The sequence below is a fragment of the Erinaceus europaeus genome, chromosome 20, assembly GCF_950295315.1.
Source record: "Erinaceus europaeus chromosome 20, mEriEur2.1, whole genome shotgun sequence".
NCBI lineage: Eukaryota > Metazoa > Chordata > Mammalia > Eulipotyphla > Erinaceidae > Erinaceus > Erinaceus europaeus.
Genome location: NC_080181.1, coordinates 27,685,500 through 27,699,566, shown reverse-complemented (window position 1 = coordinate 27,699,566; position 14,067 = coordinate 27,685,500). Strand labels below are relative to the sequence as shown.

Sequence of the window (14,067 nt, the reverse complement as noted above, 5' to 3'; positions counted from 1 at the left end):
AAGCAGAGTGAGTTAGTGACTCACTTATGAATGATGGAACTCTGATCATTCAGTGACAGGACCCGGTATGTCTCATCGGAAGCATGCAAGGACAGAAGTTCCTGTGGCCACTGAGGTCACATTTCTTTAAGCCTCAGCAGGGGCCAGGCCCTGACATCCTTGACCCCAGAGGCAGCCTTGTTAACACATGAGTGGTTGGTACCAAGAACTGATATACGATTTCCTGAGGTTCTGCCATTATACGGGGCAGCCCAATGGACTGGGCTCCTACTTTCATGCAGAGAGTAGTCCCTGATCACATTAACTGTGGCTCCTTTACTTTTCCTAAGAGCAACAACACTGACCACCATGGTACCCGATTGCTCCAAAGCCACCATGTATCCACATGTCCCAGCTGACACCTGCTATTCTGGTATTACTACTGAGCACCACTGCCACTCCCAGTAGCCTCTCTGTTTGGACAACTTGGTCCTCTGGCAAGGAAGAGATCACTGACTGAGAGTCACTGGATTCATTCTTAACAATACATGGCTGGCTTTCCCTTCATTGAAAGTATGCTATTGCCAGCTAGGAATGGGGGTGAGGACTTTGTCAGCCCCGACTCTTCCAGCTGAGGGGTGTATGTGCCGTAGCAATCAGAAGCCCCGAGCTACCAACACTGCTGCCCTAAAGGCAGAGGCGTGAGGTCAGAGGACAGGGCTGCCTGTTTCCATCCCGACACTGTATACACTTCACACCATACACTACCACCTATTTATCTTTTCCACTTTATTGGAGAGTTAATGGTTTACAGTATAGTTGTTGACACAGGTACAGCCTCTCATCTCCCTGTGACAGGTGTCTGGAGACACCACTTCCTCGCCCCAGAAAAGTCAGAAACGAGGACTTTTTTAGACGTAAGCATTTCTTTCAATGTTAACAGATTCAACCATTTTTTGAGGTGCTGAGCACAAGCCAAAGAAAACCTATCTGTGAGTCAGATTCAGCCTGCCAGCTGCCAGTTTGCACTTCTGGGCTACTGAGTCGGAGAGAGAGGCTCTTCCCTCACACAGACACAGTGGCTTGTGCTTGAGCTATGCCAAGTGTGGTGTGAGGAGCTGTGGTATAAATTCTCCATGTATATTTGACAATACATTCTCCTCAGGACTTCCCTGCTTGTGTTAGGGTGTCTCCTATGAACACAGCCTGACAGTCATCAGTGCAAGGAGACCAAAGGCAGAAAAGGGCCTGCTCCTTCAGTTCCCATCTGCCTGTTTCCCATGGTCCTAACAGCCTTGTCTCTGTGCCTATGACCACGTCCCACCAGTCCCTGACACCCCTATCCTTCCACTGCATCAGCTGCCTGGCTGCCTTCTCCCTAGTCTCACCCCTCATGAACTCACTGCAAAGGGCCGCACAGCCCATCCTCTGTTTTGTTATCTTACAAGTGGGCCTCTGTGGGTAGAGATCTCTGAGCACTTAATGTTTCCACAAAGGTAGAGGAGGGTCATGAGGGTTAAAGTCGTGGTCAGGTGATCTGCACAGCTCATCTCATTCATTTTTTTAAAAAAGAAATCTCTGTTATTTCTTTATTTATTTGATGGTACAGAGAGAAATTGAGAAGGGAATGGGAGGTAGAGAGGGAGAGAGAAAAGAGATACCTGCAGACCACTAGTGAAGCTTCCTCTTGCAGTTGGGGACCTGGGGCTTGAAATCTGGTCTTTGTGCATTTTAATGTGTATGCTCCACCAGGTGTGCCATCCCCCCCCACACACACACATATACACACATCTCATTTCTTTAATTCTTTCTGTTGTTGTTGTCACTAGAGCCAACTTTTTCAGGAAAAAAAAAAAGAGAGAAAAAGGGAGAGACACCACAGCACCAAAGCTTCCCCCAGCCAGGCTTGGCACAGCAAAGCAGACCTGATTCCAGGTAAGCTATCTCGTGGGCCTTGCAGTTCATTCATGACTCACGTGTCATGGCTGGGACTACCAATGGTTAGGGAGGTGTTTCTGGGAGAACAGGAAGGGAGGCCTTGCAGGGCAGCTCTGCTGTGATGAATGCTCTGGTTCTTGTGTCCCAGCTGCCTTTGGCATCACTGGCTCCCAAGGGCTCTGGCACACACACTCCTTCTAGCTCTGCCCCAGTAAAGAGGGTTCTGCCAAGGTCTGTCATAGCCAATGTGCAGTTTGGACGCCCTTTCTCTGGTGTACAGAGGCTGGCCCGAAATTTTGACTGAACCTAGATAAGAGCCAGTTGTCATCAAAAGGGGGTCACAGATAGTGAGCTGAACCTCAGGAGCAGAACCTCATGGAGCCAGGAAAGGGGCATGATCATTGGCTGCTCGTTTGGGCTGTATTCCTTGAATACCCTCTCTCCCCCTAGAACTCAAAGGAAGAGGTAAAACACCTCAAGCATTACTCTTGTGGGCATCTGTAGAGAATTGCATGCCCTCTTAGAAGTGCTGTGAACCAACCCCATGCTAACTTTGTCACTGAGAAAATAAGGTGGAGAATTCACAACACAGATTAAAAAAAAATGGCGAAGAGAGAAGTCTTGAAGGGCATTTTTCACTTCAGGATTTCCAGGGAACATGGAGCTCTTGTCTGGAAAGAGAGCAGGCAGCCCCAGCCTTCCCTTCTGGAATTTAGTTCTTGGGTGAAAATGCAGAGGCAAAGAAGCTCATTTTGATGCCATTTCAAAGATCCATTTGAGTATGTCTGAGTGAAGCCAAATATATTCAGCAATTATTTTAAAGGGCAAAAAGAGGCCTAATTCAAGAGATGGGATGGGTATTTGAAAGGCTTCTTCACATGTAAGTACCCTTGAACCATTTAATATTCATATATTACCTAGTTATGAAATAGTGTGTCTGTGGAACAGGCCTGGAAGCTTGTGTTTCAGGTTCCTGACCTGCCTTGCTCTTGTGTGTTTAAGAAGGAATATTATTATTATTTTTTATTGCCACTAGGGTTATCATTGCATGACAAATCTGCAGCTCCTGGCAGCCAGTCCCCCTCCCACCTTTATTTTACTAGTTTTCTCTTTATCTCTATTTTTAAACTGGATGATGAATTTTTATTTATTTTTTTTCCTTTTTTTTTTTTTTGAGAGAAATGGAAAGAGGAGAAGAAGACAGAGAGAGGAGGAGAGAAAGATAGACACCTGCAGCCCTGCTTCACCTCCTGTGAAGCGACTCCCCTGCAGGTGGGGAGCCGGGAGCTCGAACTCGGATCCTTACGCAGGTCCTTGCGCTTTGCGCCACGTGCGCTTAACCCACTGAGCTACCACCCAACTCCCTTTTGTCTTCTCTTTCTTCTTCTCCTTCTCCTTCCTCTTCCTCTTCCTCTTCCTCATCCTCTTCCTCTTCCTCTTCCTCTTCTTCTTCTTCTTCTTGATAAGACAGAGAGAAACTGAGAGGGATAGATAGATAGATAGATAGATAGATAGATAGATAGATAGGCCTGCTTCACTGCACATGAAGCTTTTCCCTTGCAGGTGGGGAGTGGAGGCTTGAACCTGGGTCCTTGTGCCACTACCTGCCCCTAAGAGGGAATATTTTGTTGTCCACTGAAGAGACCGTTGCAGACCACTCCTGGTGTCTTCACAAGTATTCATCTTAACTCTTAGCCCTGGCTTACTGACCATAGTCCAGACCCACCTTGCAGAAGATATATGAAAAATATTGGATAAGAAGACAGGCAAATCAAATTAATTCATTTGACTTTTCCCCACATTTGTATCTGTCCTCCAGTACTTTCCCTTTGTAAGTCTGCTGTCTCTTTGAAAGAGAGCAGCAACATGATAATTTATTCCCTGCGTTGCTTCCCTGCACTGGGAATATGTACTCTACATTAAATAATAAAGGAGACTAATAATTAAATCAAAAATGAAAAACCACTTGTTTTCTCTCCACAGCCCAGGGGACAGATTTCTTGGGCGCGTGCTTATTTAACAGTGATGATTGGAGAATGTGAGGTAGGAGGAATGCAGAAAAGACTGACTCAAGAAAGCAAGACAGCATGAACAGGAATGAACTTATATGCTAGTGACAAAGATGGGACGATGATTGAAGGCAAGTGAGCAGGTGATAAAGGACCACAGGAAGAGTCGGGTGGTAGCACAGCAGGTTAAGCGCAGGTGGTGCAAAGTGCAAGGACCAGTGCAAGGATCCCGGTTCGAACCCCTGGCTCCCCACCTGCAGGGGAGTCGCTTCACAGGCGGTGAAGCAGATCTGCAGGTGTCTATCTTTCTCTATCCGTCTCTGTCTTCCCCTCCTCTCTCCATTTCTCTCTGTCCTATCCAACAGCAACAACAACAGCTATGACAACAATAATAACTACAACAATAAAAAAAAAAAACCCAAGGGCAACTAAAGGGAATAAATAAAAAAATAAAATAAAAATACAAAAGGATCACAGAAACAGGAAATAATAGAGACAAAGCCTAATCATGACATTTGAACAGTGTGCTTCTTTGCCTTGTGTGTCACCCAAGTTTGAGTCTGGTCCTCACTACACTGAGGGAAGTTTTGGTGTTGTGGCTCTCTCTCTCTCTCTCTCTCTCTCTCTCTCTTTCTCTCTGCCTCTCTGTCCCTATCTTAAAATTAAGAAAAATTTTACTATCTTCATTTATTTAATAGAGACATCCAGATATTGAGAGGGAACAGGGAGACAGAGAGGAAAAAAAAAAACACCTGCAGACCTGCTTTACCACACGGGAAGCTTTCCACCTGCAGGTGGGGATTGGGGGCTTGAACCTGTGTCCTTGCCCATTGTAACATGTGTGCTCAACCAGCTGCTCCACCTTCTTTTTTTTTTTTTAAAAAAAAGTTAAAGGTGCTAAAACAATTTCACACACACATTCTTGACTTAAATCTTACATAAAAATTAACTCAGGATGAACTATGAGCCCAGCAGGTGATGTAAGTCTGGACTCACTAGTATGAGGTCACAAATTTTTTAAAAAATTGTTTATTTATTTATTTATTTTTCAATATTTATTTATTCCTTTTTGTTGCCCTTGTTTTTTATCGTTGTAGTTATTATTGTTGCTGTTATCGGTGTCATTGTTGTTGGATAGGACAGAGAGAAATGGAGAGAGGAGGGGAAGACAGAGGGGGGAGAGAAAGATAGACGCCGGCAGACCTGCTTTATCGCTTGTGAAGCGACTCCCCTGCAGGTGGGGAGCCGGGGGCTCGAACCAGGATCCTTACGCCGGTCCTTGCACTTTGTGCCATGTGCATTTAACACGTTGCGCTACCACCTGACACCCGAGGTCCCAAATTTTATTCCCAGAATCACATGTGCCAGAAGCTCTCTTTTTCTCCCTCTGTATTTCTCCCATGAAATAAATATCTTTTGTAAAAAGATGCAAATATACAAGTTACAACTTTCCTAAAGCAAAGCTGGGTGTTGAGGCACGCTTCAAGGTCTACATACAGCACTCAGAGAGTTCTTAGACTTGACATCAAAGGCCTCATCCTTGAAGGAAAAAAATATTGATTAAGTAAAACATTTCCTCTGTGAAAAAGTGAAAAAGACAAACTACAGAATAGGAGGAGAATTTGTAGACCGCACATCTGATGGAGATTGTGTGTGTGCATATACAACTATATGATAAGGGGCTATCTGAAATATAAATATCAATAAATAGTAAACAACATTATAAAACATTGATTGATTATAAATATATGGTACTACATGTATATGTATATATTAAAAACTCTCAAGACTCAACAATAAAATAATTAGAAACCAAACCGGGGGCCGGGTGATGATGCACCTGGCTAAGCACACATATTACCAAACACTAGGACAAGGGTTTGAGTCCCCACTCTCCACTTGTAGGAGTTGTGAAGCAGGTCTGCAAGGTGTCTCTCCATCTCTCTATCTCCCCATCCTCTCTCAATTTCTATCTTTCCTAGCTAATAAAAGAATAGGAAACAAAAAAAAAAAAGAAAGAAAAAAATGGCCACCAGGAGCAGTGGATTCATAGGCAGTGAGCCTCAGCACTGGTGGCAATAAAAAGAGAAAGAAAGAGAGAGGAAGAAATTAAGAAGGAAAGAAGGAAGGAAGGGAGGGAGGGAGGGAGGGAGGGAGGAAGGGAGGGAGGAAGGAAGGAAGGAAGGAAGGAAAAAACAAACTGACAAACAATTTGAAGCTTTTGGCTTGAAGAATTTTTTAAATCTTTATTACTGGATAGAGACAGAGAGAAATTGAGAGGGGAGGGGGAGACAGAGAAGGAGAGACAAAGACACCTGCAGCTCTGTTTCACTACTCATGGAGCTTTCCCCCTGCAGGTGGGGGCCAGGGGTTTGAACCCCAGTCCTTGTGCACTGTAATGTGTGCATTTAACCAAGTGCTCCACCACCAGCCCCTGAAGAGTTCTATTCTTCTTAAGGCCAAGGAAACACATGAAGAAGGGACCGGGTGGTGGTGCACCCAGTTGTTACCATTTGAAAGGTCCCAGGTTCAAGGCCCTGGTCCCCACCAGCAGGGGGAAGGGACAGCAGTGATACAGGCTGCAGGTATCTTTCTCTCTCTCTCTCTCTTTATCTCCCTCTCTGCTCTCAACTTCTCTCTCTCCCACCAAATAAAAAATAATAAAAGTAAGTAAAACAAAAAACAAAAAACACGGTAGGCAGTAGTACAGCAAGTTAAGCGCATGTGGTGCAAAGCGCAAGGACCAGCGTAAGGATCCCAGTTTGAGCCCCCGGCTCCCCACCTGCATGGGAGTCACTTCATATGCTGTAAAGCAGGTCTGCAGGTGTCTGTCTATCTCTTCCCCCTCTCTGTCTTTCCCTCCTCTCTCCATTTCTCTCTGTCCTATCCAACAACGACGACATCAATAATAGCAATAACTACAACAATAAAACAACAAGGGCAACAAAAGGGAAAATAAATAAATAAATATAAAAAAATAAACACATGAGTAGACAATGACCATAATTAGTGTTTGGGGAAATGGAAACCAAAACCACATGAGCGATATTACTGCATACCAATCAGAGGGGCTACGCTAAAAGCCAGCAACTCTTTTTAAGAATGTGGAGGACCAAAAAAAAAAAAAAAAAGAATGTGGAGGACCGAGGTCAGCAGAGGTCACTCACATATTGCTGGGGGTGAGGTGGGGGAGGGAGGCTAAGTTGGTACCCTCACTCTGAAAAATTGTTTGGTGGTTTCTTTTTTCTTTTTTTCCTCCTCCAGGGTTATTGCTGGGCTCGGTGCCTGCACCATGAATCCACCGCTCCTGGAGGCCATTTTTCCCCCTTTTTGTTGCCCTAGTTGTTGCAGCCTCGTTGCGGTTATTATTGCCATTGTTGACGTTGCTTTGTTGTTGGATAGGACAACAAAGAGAGAGGGGAAGACAGAGAGAGAGGGGGAGAGAAAGATAGACACCTGCAGACCTGCTTCACCGCCTGTGAAGCGACTCCCCTGCAGGTGGGGAGCCGGGGGCTCGAACCGGGATCCTTACGCTGGTCCCTGCGCCTTGCGCCACGTGCGTTTAACCCACTGCGCCACCGCCCGACCCCCTTGTTTGGTGGTTTCTTAAAAGACACAATATCTAACTACTATATGAGCCATCAGTTTCACATATAGGCTTTCATACCAGAAAAATGAAAACTTCTGCTCATGCAAAAACCAGGACATAAATATTTACACCTCTGTGCCTTTTTTAAAAAAGGGGGGAGGGAGTCGGGCTGTAGAGCAGAGGGTTAAGCCCAGGTGGCGCAAAGCACAAGGACCGGCATAAGGATTCCAGTTCGAGCCCCGACTCCCCACCTGCAGGGGAGTCGCTTCACAGGCGGTGAAGCAGGTCTGCGGGTGTCTTTCTCTCCTCCTCTCTGTCTTCCCCTCCTCTCCCCATTTCTCTCTGTCCTATCCAACAATGACAACAACAATAATAACTACAACAATAAAACAACAAGGGCAACAAAGGGAATAAATAAATAAAATAAATATTTTTTTTAAAAAAAGAAAAAAAAGGGGGGGGAGAGGTTTGCCAATATGAAAATGTTGTGTGCCCTAGCTCTAAAAACCTAGTTTTGATATATTTGTATCTTTTAAGGTTCTATTACAGAAGAGAGATGATATAGTATCTGTCTTTCTAGCCCTGACTTGTTTCTCTTGGTGTAAAGTCCTCTGGGTCTGCCTCTCTGTTCTGCCGTCCTTTGCATCACCCCAGAAGCTCTTTTTGGCCTAGTCTGGCTTCCCAGAGAGTCTGTGAGAAAGCCAGATGCAGGGGCAGGGAGCTGAGTGTATAACCCAGTCTTTTGTCTGAAGGTCTGTGAAGCTGGTGGGAGCTTCACACACCTTTTTAAGTTTGCCTATTAAACCACCTTTTCTCAAAAGACAGAGGTTAGAACTCTGGACTGGGACTCAGAGGCCCACATGTCTCTGGAAGGTGAGCCTGTGGGCACCTGTTGGGGGGTCTGTTCTACCCTTAGAGGTGCCCGTTGGGGGGTCTGTTATCCCCAACACAGGTTGATCTCAGAGTATCCTCTGACGTTTATCTTGGCTCTTGTTTCTTGCCCCTTCTTAATTGTGAGCAGCAGCAAGAAATAACGTAGGAGTAAACCCTCATGTACTTATGGCCAGCCTGGGTTTAAGAAAAGGACCAGAAATAGGAAAGAAGACATAGGAATGGGTAGCACCCCCCAGCTCTAAATAATCAAACCCCAAGAACTGCAATTAAGAGCCTGGATGCTCATCACGATTCCCTGTCTCCCCAGTTCCCGGTTCACACCTCCACTCCCAACCTCCCTGGCTGCCATCTGGGTTGACCCCTGGTGACCAGGAAGTGCTGTTGCCACCTGCCAGGCTGGTCACATTATCCGTGACCTTTGCTCCTTGGCCTGTTCTCATCTGGAATGATAAAGGGACCTAACCTTTAAGCAGCCACCAGGCTCTCCAAGGTCATGTGTTACAGGTTTGGCTCTGACATTTCACTTCACACAGCTGTTGGCAAGGACTGTTGCCGGGGCCTGGGCTCTGCCGTCTGGAATAGCTCACTTAACAGAATGTCAAGGTAAGAGGAACCAGATAAGCCACCACTGGACTCATCCTTTGGCAGGCGGGGTCTCTGGAAAGGGAAATCATCCTTATTTTTTAAAGAATATATTTATTTATTATTGGATAGAGACTGAGAGAAATTATTAGGGGAGGGAGAAATAGAGAGGGAGAGAGACAGAGAGACACCTGCAATACTGTCTCACTCCTGCAGGTGGGGAGCAGGGCCTTAAACCTGCATCCTTGAACACTGTAATGTGCGTACGTAACCAGTTGCACCACCACCTAGTCCCTATCCTCATTTTTCCTTTTTAATATTAGAGTCCACTACACTTTTATTTGCTATAGGTAACGTTCTCTGTGGTTTTATATATTGGACCCTACAGCTTCTTCTGCCTGCAGGGGAAGGTGGCCCACAATGCTCCATCCTCATTTTTTTAAGTGACAAGAAGAGGAAGAGGAGGAGGAAGTAGAAGAAGGAGAAGGAGAAGGAAAAGGAGGAGAAGAAGAAGGAAAAGGAGGAGAAGGAGAAGGAGAAGAAGGAGGAGGAGGAGGAGAAGGAGAAGGAGAAGGAGAAGGAGAAGGAGAAGGAGAAGGAGAAGAAGAAGAAGAAGAAGAAGAAGAAGAAGGAGAAAAGAAGCCACTCCATGAGTCTCTTAGTGACACAGACACATTTTTTTTCCTCCCAAATGACTCACTGCAATCTCTTGTGTCTGAGCTCACACTGCCCTTATCCTGACTATAAGAAAGGACAACTTCTGCCTGGTTGAAAATTACCTTTACAGACTTCTGATGACAGGCCTGTTCTCTCTCTCACCAGTCTGAAGCTCATACCCAGGGAACATCACAAGTTAAAAAGGCCTCTCTCCAATGGCCTAGTGGATCCCCAAGCATTCAGTCTGTGTTATTCTGAGATTTCAAAATAGATTCTCTGCAGTGAAGAACCTAGCCCTGCCCCAAGGCGCACACTCCAAGGTTTTCAGGACCCACCACTGGCACGTGCTTGGTGATCGCACAAATGATTATGACACTGATTTTCAAACAAGACCCAAATGGACACAGTTTTCAAGCCCCTGAGTGCATGTTCTGTCTATATCTGACCACAAGTGTTAAAAGTCAGATCATTTTCAGGACAAAAAAGGACAGGAGAAGGACCACCCCAGTTCTCTCTCTCTCTCTCTCTCTCATAATATTGTATTTATATATTGGACAAAGATGGAAATAGAGAGGGAGAGAATCAGAGAGACACCTGCAGCACTGCTTTACTACCTGTGATACTTTCCACTCCGAAGATGGGGACTAGAGGTTTAAACCCAGGTCCTTGTGCACTGTGACATATGTACTCCACCAGGAATGCCACCCCCCCACACCCACCAGTCGTCTCTTCCAGTCTGTGGAACTAACTATCACAAGTGACCTGAACACCCTGCAAGTGTCCTGAATTCCCAAGGCAGGAAAGCCAAGAAAGCAGGGGTGTGCTGAGAGCCCCAGGGGCATAGAACTGACGTGTCTGTGAGCCCCACAGAGAAGAGAACTCTGCTCCACTCAGGATGAGCAGGCTGCCTCAGGGGAACCCACATTGGGAATCTTGCTGAGGTCTGAATTTACTAGGACAGTCCAGGGCTGAGCAAACGATGACTACTCTGCTCACACTTCACCCTGGCTGGTTGGGGGCATCATGCATTCCCTGTCTGATAATAAAGACATCTCTGAGGCAACAGCTTCCAGAGGCTTCAGAAGCACACAGGGGAAGGTTCTATCTGAACTTGCAGGAGTTGGACAGAAAATCTAGAACCTGTTTGGGGGAAATCTGAGTACTGGCTTCTTGTGGAGCAGAAGTTTTCCAGATGATTCCTCCTTTAAAGGTGATCCTCATAATCTTCTCATAATTGATGCTGGTATAATATTATTGATTCATTGGATGTGGGGGCCAGGGAAAAACTATGGGCCTTGTACTTCTGCAAAATCACTGAGCAGCTTTCTTGGTTCAGTTTTTTTAAATATGTGTTTATGAGGGGGGGCACCAGTGCATTACTCAAGCACATGCAATGTCAAGGATCGAACTCAGGACCTCATATTTGAGAATTCAATGCTTTACCCACTATACCACTAACTGGACCATTTTAAAAAATAAATCCCTTTTCCTTGGAGGAAAAGAGAAGAAACACAGAGACAGGGAGAGGAGGGAGAGGGAGAGGGAGAGACACTAAAGCACTGCTTCACCATCCAACCACCACCTCTGGTGCTCCCACGTGGGGCACGGGATCAAACTTGGGGTCTCACACATGGTAAGGGAATGAACTCTACCTTCTGAGCTGTCTCAGCTCCTGTGATAATTTACTATCAAAGTCATACTTAATAAACAGAGGTGTTGACAAGGAATATGAAAAATGCCACTCCCCAAATTCCCTCCATAGTAAAAGGATGTTTTTGTTTGTTTGTTTTTGTCTTTCGTTGTAAGTCTCTACTCTATATGCAGTTAGCATTGGATTGCTTGGGTCCAGGCTGGTGTGTGTGTTTGGGGGGGGGTTGGGGGGTTGAGAAAATGAAGGAAGGGGAGGATAGAAGGACACTGGGCACAGCAACAAATGGGAGAAGAGAAAAAAAAAAACCCTCACACAATACACTCCCTGTTATCACATAGTAAGCATTCGATTAACTGACAGTTCCTTAGCAGTACCTCCAAGAAACACCCTCTGCACCCCCAGAAGTCACAGTATCAGCAGAGATGCCATCTCACATCACATCAGGAGTTGAAATCACCACTCTTGCCAGAAGCCAACCAAATACTGCCTCTCTTTGCTCCCTTGCTCTCCACCAGTGGGATTAACACTGGGCTTGTGGTTGGGGAACACTAGATCTGGAGATCAGAGGATAGGGGTTTTGAAGATCACAGCTCTCCATTTAACAGCACATGGAACTTTGTAATTCTGGGTGGAATCTGTAGAACTAGCAGAACGGACCTCATCTCACCGGCCTTGGGGGCTGGGAGAACTCACAAATATGGCTGGCTCAATACTGGGCTCTGTAAATGTGTTACCTTCCTTACTTTTGTCACATCACCCCACTTTCACAGGGAAGAGTGCTCTGGGAAACAGAAAGCCCTGTATGTACAGTCTCATGCTGGCAAAAAGGAAGCCAAACTGGGCTGGGAAGTTCCAGAAAGTTCCATGGCTTCCAAAGCTGCCATTTCTCACCTGTAGAACCAGGGTGATGGTGGGGGCTCCATGTAAAGGAGAGCTCACTCGACCTACACAGAGAAAATATTGGGGTGTCTGCTGGTATCCAAAGGATCCAAGAGGGCTAGGTTCCTAGATGTTTGGGGCAGGTCCTGGAAATGGGGGTGAGGGGGTGGGGGTGGGCAGGAAGTGGACCTTGCATTGTCATAGCTTTCCAGTAGGGAAAACAGTCCCCCTGTCTGAGAGGAGATGGAGTTCCCCAGGAGTTTGGGGGGAAAGAGGGAGGGTGCTTCCCTAGTCTCCCAGCCTCTGCTCTAGGAGGCTTGAGCCCTGGCTATACTGGCGGGTTGGAAAGGTGTTTAAGAGGGGCTACAGGGAGGTTTGCAGGATGGCAGCAGTAGCAAGAGTGGGCTTCCAACGTGGCCACACTTTAAAGAAAAATCAACTTGGGGGACTGGTGGAAGACTGAGTCCTTGCTCACCTCCCCACCACCCCCCTCATTTGAAGGCAAAGCCACCTGGCAGAGGAATAATGAAAAACCCCACACCACCACCATCACCATCTGATACTCTGGCCTCAGGCACCAGTGACGCGGGCTCCTGACAACCCCAGGTGTCCGCAGAATCAGAATAAGGATGTTTACAATTCTCCCAGGCTGAACCCCTCAAGCCCAGGGCAGCCTGGAGCTCTGGGGTTTCCTGGCTCTGAGCCTGCTGCCTGCCCAGCCAGCCTTCTAGACCAGCGACCTGGGGAGCAATGGAGGAGCAAAGAAAGAGAACTTACTTGCTGAGATCGGAGTTTCCAAGTCCCACTGAGGCTAACTTCTGGGGTGTCCCTTAGAGGCGGCTCGGGGGGCGTTCCGGGAACGCGCGGGTCCCAGGCATCACCACACCCCCCTGGGCTGGGGCTCTGGCTGCTAAGCCATCCGCTCTCTTCCCTGCCAGCCCCTCAGTCACTCCCTTCTCCTGGAAGCGCGGGCGGCTCTCTCTCCCCTTTCTCTTCTCTCTCTCTCTCTCTCTCTCTCTCTCTCTCTCTCTCTCTCTCCCTCTCCCTCTCCCTCTCCCTCTCCCTCTCCCTCTCCCTCTCCCTCTCCTCTCCCTCCCTCCCTCCCCTCCGCCCTCACTCCTTGCTTCCTCTCCCCTCCTGTCCCTAGTTAAAGCGAATCTGTGTAAAATGTGTAATAACGATTTAAAGGGCCACAAACAATGGGGGAGGTACTGAGTTCCGGGGGGTCGTCAGTTAGGAATGAGTCGGATTGGGGGGGTGGAGAGAGGACCCGAGAGAGGAGGCAGGCAGCTCTCCACCCCCAGTGTCCCTTACCCCTCTGCTCTCTCCCTCACTGGCCCCCAGGCTCACCACTCCCGGGTTGGCTTGCGGGGGTACCGGGAAAGCGGGGCGTCTCTGGCTGGCGCTGGAGCGCTGGGGAGCGCGCCCGGGCTGAGCGCGCCCGTGCTGGGTGCGGTGGAGCAGGATGGAAGGGAGGGAGGAAGCAGGGGACGGGGGGGGGGGGCAGGGGTGCAGGGGCAGGGGCATGGGCAGGGGCAGGGTCCGAGGGTGGGGTCCCCGGGTGGGGCCCGGGGCTGCCCTCACTTTGGGAGTGGGTGGGTCGTCCTGCCTTGCTGGCTAAGGGTGGAGATCTCTGCGGATTCAGGAGCAGTAAACTAGGCACAGTACTTGCTCCTCCCTCCCCCCACAGCTCTGCTCACCCCTGGACCAACTTGTCATGACCAAGAATCTGAGAGGCCCCCGCCCACACCCCCAGGCGAATTAGAGGAGGGACAGGAGACTTTAGCTGCCTCTTCACGTACCCCACCCCTCCTTTGGGGTCCCTTGCTGCCTGGAGGGAAGATGGCAGCACTCTGATTAGAATGGACCTGAGAGAGGGGGCTTAGCAC

The 14,067-nt window shown here is 47.7% G+C and overlaps 1 protein-coding gene across 1 annotated transcript in view; it reads right to left on the bottom strand.

Annotated features, from left to right (window-relative positions):
• The window catches only part of KCNJ5 (potassium inwardly rectifying channel subfamily J member 5), a 33,411-nt gene extending 20,274 nt beyond the window's left edge, over positions 1–13,137 (bottom strand). The window contains exon 1 of the mRNA XM_007539499.3: positions 12,956–13,137. The gene's annotated coding sequence lies outside the window, so the exon portion shown is untranslated. The remainder of the gene's footprint in view (positions 1–12,955) is intronic.
• Positions 13,138–14,067: the final 930 nt, after the last annotated feature.